This window comes from Cajanus cajan, chromosome 10 (genome assembly GCF_000230855.2).
Source record: "Cajanus cajan strain Asha chromosome 10, NIPB_CcT2T_4, whole genome shotgun sequence".
In the NCBI taxonomy this organism is placed as follows: domain Eukaryota; kingdom Viridiplantae; phylum Streptophyta; class Magnoliopsida; order Fabales; family Fabaceae; genus Cajanus; species Cajanus cajan.
In genome coordinates, this window is record NC_138526.1 from 38,982,419 (window position 1) to 38,995,041 (window position 12,623).

Sequence of the window (12,623 nt, forward strand, 5' to 3'; positions counted from 1 at the left end):
TCACTCTGACTTATATACAAGGGTACTTTACTAGGTATGTCAAACACTTTAGGAGCCCAAGGGATCTGTTTGGGTTGATCATCATCTTTCATATCTGTGACTAATTTTCACAGTCTCTTTATCAGAGGTAGATTTCTAGAAGGGGTAAGCATGCCCTTTGGTGGGGCAACAACATCCTATTCAACAAAGTACAAAATATTATACTACATTATAATAAAATAACAATAAATTAAAATTAAATAATTAAATAACATACCTCCATAGATAAAACCTTCACCAACTTACGAGGCCACTAAAGGAAGGTATTTAGGGTCTGTCCTATAGTTTGAACCTCTTCTGTGGGCACAGGAACTCTAGCCTTTGGGTGCCTAACATGCAACACTGAAACCCTAACCATATCATCTCCCATGGTTTGATGGTGCATAATGGACCCCAAGATGTGAATCCTCCCTATGCCCACAAGATCCAGTGATCCATCAAATAATAACTCACATTGATTAAATGTATCAGGGTTAATGGCAGTAGTAGAGGGATCAATAGTTACACATGATCCCTTTGTACTCACATGTTCAACAACCGGTTCTGTCACAAGAGTATTTTGTTGAAACTGTCGGATAAATGATTGCATATACTCTTGTAGCTTCCTTTGCATCTCCTCTTTCATTTGCCTTTGCATGTCCTCTTTCAAAGTTTCTACAACTTGAGACACCTTCAATTCCACCAATTAATCCACTGAGGTAGATGAGTGTGAAGTTGATTGTCGTCCAAAGTAAGTTTGCAAGTTATGACCTTTACCAGCTGCTCGAACCCGACTTGTGTGCTCTGGCTTCCTAATGGCAACAATAAGTATATCTTGTCGTCCATGGGAAACAAAAGATCTTTCTTTGGCGTGTTGTTCCAATATCTCCTATAACATAAGACACATAAATAATTTAATAAACCTTTATCAATCTTACTATCATACTTACCATCTTGCTATCATATGAACAATAAAATTATACTTACTATCTTCCTAACAATCTCCTTTGTTGCCTCAGTTGTAAACTCACTCATATTTTTTATGCGAGCGAACTTCCATAATTCATGGCGCATAGGTGGAGATGGAGGATCACTAACAACAATGTCATATTGGCTAGCTTGATGCTTCATAGCTTTCTCCTTCATGATCTTCTTCTTAAGTAATTGATAACCCCCACGAGACGTAATAACAGATGTTTCCTTCTTTGCATGAGCCTCTTGTGCCTTCTTTCTTTTCTTCTACAAAAGTATCATATAATGAGATTAAGGGCAAAAAGTAATATTCACAACTACACAAATGACAATGCATATAATTCTAACTTACCATAAACTCCTCACTCATTCTAGACTTTATAAATGCATCCCACGTCTCTTGATCTATAGTGTGGTTTTCATTACCGGGAAATTCTCCTTTCTTTCCCCCAAAAATATACTTACTTGTGAGGGTGGTCTTATATGCCCTCCACCTTTCAGCCATTATAGAGAGGATCTTCCTTCTCATCCTCTCTGTGTTGGGAATGTCCCAAGTTTCCTACATTTACGATAATAATGAGTTAATACATGTTGATATTCTAATCATGTTTAATAATGAAAATGTTGAGTGTAAATAAAACTTTACCGTAATATTAGCCCAAATATGATTTTTGACAACCTCCTCTACATCATCCCAACTAGGGATTAAAATAGAAATCTTGGTTCTAGCATGAACCCCTATGGTACTCATAAATTGGGCAACTGAATCCCCTATAGGTTGTTCAGTGATCTCATCTATATCAACATGTATCCTTTCTCCCTTGAAATGTTTGGTTGCAACATATTTCATTTTAGTGGGACCTTTGAATCTGATGCTAAACATCAAAATGGTGTTCATAAGTTTAATCACTTGTCTTAGGCAATGCCTCTTGGTCTTGATGAATTCAAGAGTAGGGCAATTGGTTCAAAAATTAAGTCAGCAATTAGTCCATCTAAAAGTGTAATACACAGATTAGAGCCTAGTGGCGCAGAATACAATTATGCTTCAAAGATCCATGAATTAGTATTTTGTAGTATACTTGGAATCCTAACAAAGAATTCATTTAAACTCAGGACACCGAATCTAGGATTTCGTACGTGTTCCTGTTTCCCCCTTTCCAGTTTCTAGTGCTTTTTTAAGAATACTATCAATCCATAAACTAGGAAACCAGCTTGTCTATATCCCTATGATGCTAAAATTAAACCATAGATATAGGAGTTCTAATTTGTTTGCTTGATACTTTCAATCAATAAGCTTGGCCATTTGAGTAGAGCTATTACTAATAATAATCTTCTCAATTACAGTATTATATGTTCCATCAGTTATTTTCAACCTATCACTTTCATCTATATGTCTCCATCAGTTAAAATCCTATGCAAATGTCGAGTCAAATCTAGGGATTGTTAATAGAAATAGGTTGGGAGACAATAAACTTGCTCCAAAGAGCAGGCAGAGGAAATCCAAGATAGTGTAGCGTCCATTCCATAATTTACAGAACCCCATTGACCACACTCTTCAATAATAATAAAATAAAACTAGTTACTTGAAAGCATAATAACTTATTTATAAAGTTAACACAGAGGTTGCACCTGCAAGCAAACGAAGGTGAAGAAATGGGCCCATTGACGACGTAACTTCAATGGAACTTCGAAGTGACGGAATAAAATAAGGAGCAGAGAAACACTAGGCATGCACCAAAGTGACGAAGAAAACTCAAAGGTGGAGAAAGAAAGAAAGAGAGAGAGAGAAGAAGAAGAAGAAGATGCATTAACGTTACTAATTTTTATAATAATTATAATTATTTTAAAAATTATATAAAAATAGTTTTTATAATTTTTGTTGTTTAAAAATATATAATTTTTAAGTTTTAACTAATGACATGGATAAAAAATAAGATGAGTATTGTTATTGTATATATAAATATATAACTTTTTTAACAAAATCCCTAGAAAATATCCATTATTATACACCCATTTTTTTAGAATGAACTTTTAAGATCAGTCATTAGAGAGCCAATCTTAAAAGTGATGCAGTGTCATTTTTGTAAATAAGTTTATAACTTTTAAGATCAGTTACATTTTAGCCGATCTTAAAAGTAATTTTAAGATCGGCTAAAATGTGACCGATATTAAAAGTTGTAACCTTATTTACAAAAATGTCACTACGTCACTTTTAAAATCGGCTCTCTAATAATCGATCTTAAAAGTTGTAACCTTATTTACAAAAATGTCACCGCGTTACTTTTAAGATCGGTTCTCTAAGAACCGATCTTAAAACCCCGATCTTGAAACTAATTTTTGTACTAGTGATACTACTATCAAGAGAAATCTTTTAAAATAGATAATGAGTGAATGAGAAATTTAATTTTGGGATACATGTAAGGGGACCACTAAGCCTTATTTTATAGGCTAAGTGTGAAATTATAAAATAAACTCACTAATGTGGGACTTAGCAATTAATAATTCTCTCAACCACTTGAAGATTATGATTAAACTAATCATATCTTTACATCATCCCTTCCTACACCATTCTTTCTTCTTTGTCATTCCATGTTGCTTATGTTTTTGATAGGCCATATAAGGATCGATACCATGTAAACTTGTTAGTGTTATTCGACTTTGTCACTGCATCTACTAGGTTGTCTTTAGTGTGAATCTTCTACGTATCCACACTTACTTCTTCTAGTACTTCACAAATAAAGTGGTATTGTATTCCTATGTGTCTTGTCTTGGAATGAAAGGTTAAATTCTTTGCAATGTGTAAGGCATTGTCACAATACATAGTAGGCTTTTACTATTTGTGCCCAAGTTCCTTTATTAGCTTTTGAGTCTAAATTGTTTCCTTACATGTCTAGGTAGCTGCCATGTATTCAACTTCTGTAGTAGACAGAGCCACAATAGTTTGTAACTTGAACAATCAATTTACTGCCCCTCTAGCAAGTTTAAACACATAACTAGTAATAGACTTCCTTTTATCTAGATCACCTGCAAAATTCAAATAAACATAGCCCTTGACAATAAATTCCAATCCTTCAAAACATAATGTAACATCTGAGATTCCTTTGATGTATCTAATGATTCTCTTAACAATATTCCAATGCTCTTTACCAGGATCTGCCCTAAACTTATTGATTGCTCCCACTACTTGTGCAATGTATAGTCTTGTACAAATCATAGCACACATAAGGTTTCCCATCATTGATGCATATAGCACTAGAGACATTTTTTCCTCTATGTTTCATTGCTAGGACCCATACTTGAGGATAATATGAAATTATCCGGAAGTGGGGTAAAAATTGACTTATTGTCTTGCATGTTGAAGCGTCACAAGACTTTTAGAAAATAATTCTTCTAAGAAAGTCAAATCTTCATATGTTTTTTGTATCAATGAATTTGCATCCCTAAAATCTTATTTGTTGGTCCCAATATCAAACTCCCTAGTTAACTGTGCCTTTAGTTCTTGGATTCAATCTTTGTAGGGGTCTACCACCAACATGTCATCCACATACAACAACAAAATAATGAAGTCATTATCATAAAACCTATTGTAGTACATGCAATGGTCTAAAATTAGTATAATGTATCCAAGGCTAAGATCGTACATATATATTATACCATGAAGGAATCAAATCTCTTGTACCAACATTTCAACGCTTGCTCTAGATCGTACAAAGATTTGGTCAACTTGCGAATCAAGTTTTCTTTTCTTCTTGTTTTTAAAGCCTTTTGGTTGGAGCATATATATTTCATTCAAATGTTTCTTTATGGATGATAACAATGTAGTTAGAAATAGAGGCCTTACATAGAAACAAGACATGGGAATCTAAACTCCTCAAAGCCTTTTGAAAACTTGACGGTTCTCATTTTTTAGTTATCAAATAATATGCATCATGACTTGTTATAACATAATCTAAGTGCCAAGACTGTCTCCATATCTCATGTCTTGTCTATTTAGTTTCTTCATCATTAGGATCGTTTGGTTCTTGTTATTCGTGCTCTTATTCTACTTTAGGAGTGTCATCTTCTTTAAACTTATTTTCTATCATCATCATAGTAGTTTTTTTAGTAGTGTTGACATTTTTCTACTCTTTTTGTAGTTCATTCTCTATAAAGACTACATCCCTGCTAACAACAACCTTGCAAGCCGTGGGATGCCATAAGCAATACTTGTAATAGTCTTGACACAACAAAATGCGAAGGATCTAGAGATTTTTAGAAGTTTGAGATGTATAATTAAGGATGACGTAAATGAACTAATTTATATTATCTATATCAACAAGATGCATTTACTTTTTGGTAACATCACATAAGAATTCTGCAATTAAGCATGCTTGGCTTGGAGCAATTTAGGAATGAGTGATTTTTTGAAAAGTTTTCCAAAATGCATGCAAATGAGGACAAAACATGTTGAAAAGTTTTGTGTTGATTTTTGGGGACATTCATTGATCTTAGAGGTTGTTGAGCATCTCAAAAAGGGCTACCATAGAGAGTTCTAATCGATAAAGAGTTATAACCAACGAGGAGTTGTGTGAAGTGTAATTCACTTAAGATGTCAAATTTGAGGGGTGTTAGAAGATACCCTTTAACATTGTCAGCAAAACCTAAGAATATACACTTTATGGATTTTGGATCCAACTTTGTTCTTTCTTAGGCTTTGTACATAACATACACGAGACATCCAAACACATATGTAAGGAAGAATAATCAGCTGATTTGCCTCTCCACATTTCCATAAGTGTCTTTAAACCAATTGGCCACTCCTATTATTCTCAACATAGCTCTTATTTTATCTAGGAGAGTCCTATTCATCCATTCTGCTACACCATTTTGTTGAGGCGTATGTTACATTGTGAAATTACCTTGAAATACCCTCTTGCTTGCAAAATGCTAGAAAGGACCATCTACATATTCTCATTTATTGCCTGTCCTCAAACACTTAATTTTCTTCTTAGTTTCAAGCTCCAATTATGCTTTAAATTCCTTGAATACTAGAAACACATTTAACTTCTTCTTGATTGGGTACACCTACAATATCATAGAGTAATCATTAATGAATGATACAAAATATTTTGCAAACTTCAATCTATGTGACTTGCTTGTCACATAGTGCTCACAAAATGATAAATTTACCGTTTTGAAGCCTAACAAGGGATTACTTTTCGCAAGAATTTTTAAGCCTCGCTCTAACATATGACCAAGTCTATGATGCCACATCATTGTTACTTCCTCTTCACTTATTGTTGCAATTGATGCATTTGCTTATTGCAATGTATCTCCCAAAAACATGTATAGATTGGTTATGACCTTCTCTATTTTCATCACTATCAGATTACCTTTAATTACCTTTAAGATTCCACCTTTAATGTGGATCTTACACTTGAGGTCATCCAATTGCCTAATGGACAATATATTATTCTTCAAGCGTTTCACATGTCATATCCCTTGAATTGTTCAAGTAGTACAATCATATATTTTCAATTTGATAGTATCAACTCTAGCAATTTCTAGGGCATGATCATTTCCCATGAGCACGGATCCTCCCGAGATAGTTCATAAGTGCAAAACCAATCTTGGTGTGGAGTCATGCGTTAGGTTGCACCTGAATCCAATATCCAACAATCATGGAGTTATCTCCTACCTCTAGAACTCACTACTACTTCACTGTACAAAACTTTTGCATCATTTGAGTCACTCACAATGAAACCTTAAGAGGTTGATGCTTTTGAGTTCTTCCCTTCACTTTTCTTATGCTTACAATCTTTCTTCATGTGTCCCTTCAAGCCATAATTGTAACATTCAAGATTCTTCCTTCTTCGAGATTTCAATCTACCATGATTTTGACTCCCACTAGAGCCATGTTCCATTGATCTCCTTCTCATAATTGTTAACGCTTTTGCTTGTTTATAATTTTCTAACCTATCTTCCTTATTTTATTGTCTGTATTTTTCTTCAAAAATAACTTTAGCAACATCCTTGAAAGATAGACAACCCATGACATATTTATGTTTTATGTTGATGACAAGTTGATCATACAAATCCAGTAAACTCTGAAGTAGAAACTTTGCACATTAATTTTCTGCTATGTTGAAATTTGATGTTGTAAGTCAAGAAAATTGTGTATTAAAATTGTTGATGTAGTTAGTTATCGATGTGGACTAATTCATTCGAGAAGTATAAAGTTTTTACTTTAAGAATATTTTGGTGTGAGGTGACTTGACCTCATACAACTTTATGACAGTGTCCTCAAATCTCCTTCACAGTTTTCTTCTATGCAACACTAGGCAAAACTAAACCTTCCATTGCTAAATGCAAATTGGCAACAACATTGTCATCCATTTCTCCCCATCTTTCATTAGTGATATTCATGGGTTTTCCTTTAATTGTACCAAGACAATTTGTCTTTGCTCAAAATTGTTTTTATCTTTAACTTCCACATGGAGAAATTACTTTCATTAAACTTCTTTATCTTATATTTTGTTGTCATGATTTCTTTCTAATTTTTTTCTCTCTAGTACTGCCTACTAGAACAATGATGGTAGACCATGAACCAATACACACTAGGTAAGTTTCCAGGAAAAGAGGTGGGTCACTAATGAATACACTTAAATACCAAGTCTTTCCTTGCCATAACTTTCCCTAGATTTGCACTTTCAGACTACAACACTATATATCTAGTAAAAAGAAAAACTTTTTTCTGATGTGATAGACCATACAATGTTGCAGTCACAAAGCATATACTAGCTAGTGTGCATTATAGCAGAATAATATCGATAACCTATTAACTTTATACCACTGTTGGTTACTAGAGTAACAAAATAACTCACAACTAAAATAAGATATGAGAAAATAATGGCAAAAAGAGACAATAATCACAATAGAAAAATTTTACTAAAGGAGGAAATTACACCGCTCTTCACTCTAAAATTCACTGCTTAAAATAAGAGAATATTACTATAAAGAGAAATCTTTCAAAGTAAATAAAGAGAAGAGAGATTTTGAGATGTATAAAAGGAGATCACTAAGCCTTATTTAATAGGCCAAGTATGAAGCTACAAAAGAAACCCACCAATGTGGGACTTCACAACTAACACATTCTAATTAAAAAAAAAAAAAAAAAAAAAAAACCTGTGAGTGTAATTTTTTTTTTCAACCTTAGTTGAAAATTCAACTCTACTAGTTCCAAAAAACCTTCTTAGTGATTAGTCGAAGTTTAACCGTACTTTCTCTGACCAAGAACTTTACTTATCAAATTGAAAGTTAATAGGTCCATTAGGAAAATTTCACTTCTAGCGTCAAACGATCTTGTTAATAAATAGATATACTCACAAAAATATTCTAATATATTTTTTAAAACTAAAATAGAATAGCAGTTTGTTCATTAAAAAAAATGTTTCAAAAACAGTCTTTAAAAATGTGTATGAGACATCAATATTTCTTAATTACATGTTATACGAGATTAAAAATATTATATTTTTTATGACAAAATACCATCAAAATGTAAAACAAAAATATTAAAATAGTTTAAATTATTTTTCTTCTTCTTACTTTTACAGCCGCGGTTTCGTAAATAATTTTTAAAACATACATATGTGGAAATAAATTATTTTTTGATCTTTTGTTTTTAAAATCTAAAAATGACGACTTTCAAAATCTAGAATCAAATAAGACCTTAATTTCTTAAAAAATGGCATATTATATTTCTTCCATTTCAAAATATAAGTGGTGTTTTAACACAAAAAAAAATCATATTAAGTAAAATCTTAAGTTTTCAATGAAATATTAAATATCTTATTTTTCAATTTTATGCCTAAAAAAATTAATATATGATGGTTTTTGAGTTTAATTTGTATGTGTTTATTTTACAAAAACAATAAATATAATTTAATAAAATTATTTCACTCATCAAATTATTTTTTCATTTTTATAAAAAAAAAACCCTTAAATGACCCTTATGTATTTTAAAATGCATGTAGTAATCCGAAATTCTAATAGGAGAAACACTTGTATATTTAATACTAAATCATATTTTGAGTAAAAATGCCTTTTATGAGAAATAGTTGTGGGGTGAAAAATGGAAAATATTAAAACATTGCTCAACTTATTATAAAATGATCCAATTATATTATAAATTCCCTTTCTCAATGCCAATACGAAGGGAGCTATATATGACTTGTATTATGTAATTTTGTTCCACAAAGTATATATGATGGTCCTTTAAATAGTTTGTATATTCCTATTTACACTTTTTCTTCTGAAAACATTATAAAAGAAGAGAATATTAAAGAGAAAAAAGTGTCGACAAGTGTGCATGCATTTTTTTAATTTTAATTCACATCATAGTCTAATCAAGGTTGTTGTGATGAATAGGCATGAATTCGATCTGTGGGATTATTAGACAAACACCGATGGGTGAGCTAATCTACACTTACCACAACAATCCCCATACACAATAGAATGAGTTTATTTTTTACCCCCAGCAATTATATAATGCACCACAAAGCTAAAAGTCAAAATTTTATCCATCTTATCTCAACTCTCAATATGAATTTAGAAATAGTGTAAAATAATCTTACATAATCAAATGTCATCATTAATATAATTTATTTTTATTATAAAAATCAATAAAAAAACAATTTTGAGATATATGTTAACAATAAATTTATGCATATTATACCCCAACATGAAATCGACTTTATTAAATCTGAATTTAAAAATAATGTAAAATAATTTTACTATATAGTAATAGACCAAATATCATCGTTGATATATATTTTTTTACTTATATATTTATTATAAAAACCAATGACAACTTTAGGTTTGAGGTATATATATTTATCATGTTAACATGGATGTTGGTGTGAGACATGGTTAGGGTGACAAGTAAGGATGATATTTTCACCTTGTGGCAGCTCCATCTGGTGTCAAGTGATGGGCTAGCTGTAGCAAGTGACTCCCAATGGGACCCTTTGGTCGGTCATGGAATTAGCATTTGGACCCCACCCATCATAGTGTATATGTTTTTCCTCTTTGAAGAATTTTGGGACCTCATCCATTGGATCATTGTATGCAATGGCAACTTTTTGTCTTCATGTGTGTGCCCATGTACATCAACTTCACCCTCCCTAAGTCAAAGCCATCATAGGATTTTGAAATACAACTGTTAATTAATATATTAAGATTCCCTCCCCCACCAACTCTATATATAGAGAGAGAGACTTTTTCTCATAATTTGACAACATAATAGTAAAATCATTACAATGGAACCTATCTTGAAACATATTTAATATATTTTAATTCTAACAAAGGATTATTATTCAATTTTTAATTGTGTGTATGTAAATAAATTTTACTTCAATAATATATGTACATCTTGAACGAAATTAATCCTTAATGATATGGACATGAAGATATTTAATTAGTAAACATCAAAATTAAACAAAAAGAAATTCAAACATTTGTATGTGTAGATTTTCTTGGGTCTTCCTTCTTCAACTTCAATTTTCAATTTTTACGACCCCTTAATCATTAATTAAGCAGTTAATACTTTAATTGTGTACGTTGAATTTCAGACCCCTAATCTTTTGTGACAACAATTTAATTATAATAATAAGTCTCACGATGTTGAATATTGCAGTTGAAAATTAATTATTGATTAGCAATGGTGAACGCTATGACTTATATGTGCTGGATCTAGATCATTATGATTTGAATTCCAATCTTAAATCAGAAATATCAAAATCAAAAATAAATAAAATAAATCAGATTTTCCTTTTTAACTCAAGCCACTTTCGTGCAAACAGTAAGGAGTGTTTAATTAATATAAATGGAATATGCTTTCTATAGTAACATATAAAGTATATATAGCCTATAAAGACGAAAATAATAGGAAAAACATTTAATAATATATTGTGATAAACTAACATGGTATGTCTTAATTGAATAACTTTCAACATTTTTTTTCTTAATAAATAATATTAGGGTAATTCTAATTTAGCTTTTAATTTCTACCTCACCAAAAGGTTAATAGACATATATATATATATATATATATATATATATATATATATATATATATTAAATATATATCTATATTTATTAATAAAGAAAATATTAAAGTATATAATCATTTTTAGTCTTTATTTTTTAGTAAATCATTATACTCTTTAAATGTAAAAATAATAAATTTTTATATCTTATTTAAATAATTATATATCTATAATCTTTTAATATTTTTTTATGTGCAATTATTAGAAAAAGAGAGTCAATCATACCAGATAACACTAGATGTATCAAGATAGTGAAATTATTTATTTAATAATTTTTTATATAATAAAATTTTATTATTGTAACTATTATATTTGATATTTTTATTAATAAATTCAAGTATACATAATTTTATATAATTCAAAATTATTCTATAGTTTATCAAAGTACTTTATTTTAACATTTAATATAATATTTAATATATATATATATATATATATATATATATATATATATATAGTACATATATTAAAATATTCGTATTATATAAAAATTGTTTTACATCACCATAAATATGATATCACATAATTTATTAGTTAAATACGTAAAGTTTCTACTATTTATATTATAATGTGCATTGCTCCGAATATAATTCACGTAAACTACTATTTATATTTTTATACTTTATTATTTAAAGTTGCTTTTTTTTTTTTAAAATGTGAATTCATATTATTCATATATAATATTCTTTTATTAAAGTTTAAAACTATTTTATTGAGATATTAAAATCTATTTATAAAATTAATAATTCTCAATAATATTGTTCATACATATTAACACAAATATTGAATTGTTAACTAAATATTTTTAAAAAAATATAATTATCTAATAATCATATAACACTGTTTTTTTATTGAATCATACAACCCTACTATTCATTATTTATTATACGCGGTTTTAATTAGCTTATCCTAATTCAGGAAATAGGACAATCAATTTCTTTTATAGTTAACCAGATATATACTGTATATTACCTTCTCTGTTTAATTTTATTTCACATCTCATTTTATTTGATGTTTAAGACTTTTGTTAAGATATTAAAAAAATATTATTAACTTTTTAAATTATTTTATAAAAATTGTAATACAAATCCTTAATATTTCTGTTATCTTTCATATATTAATTAGACTTTTCTCACTTGTATAATGTATTCGTTTTATATTTTTTACTTATAATGATATAATACTCTTAATAATTCATGGGAATTGTCAAATGATAATTAAAATAGGATATCTTTTTTATTTTAAATAATACACTTAATATTTCCATAACCCAACTTATTACAAAGATGGCATAATTTTTTTTTATCTTTTCTCCGTTGAGAAAGTTTTTCTTTACTATTTTAGATTTTATATAAATTATCATACAATTTCTTAACGTGACTTTTATCTTTTACAAGCGTAAAAAATACGTGCATTTGTGTATTTTAATGAAAAAATAAAACAAATAATAAATAATAATCAAAATTAAATATGTGTGAGTAGTTAATGATTAGAGAATGTGAAAATTTTGAATAGGTATTTAGGAAGTGTGAGAAGCTTGAAAAATAA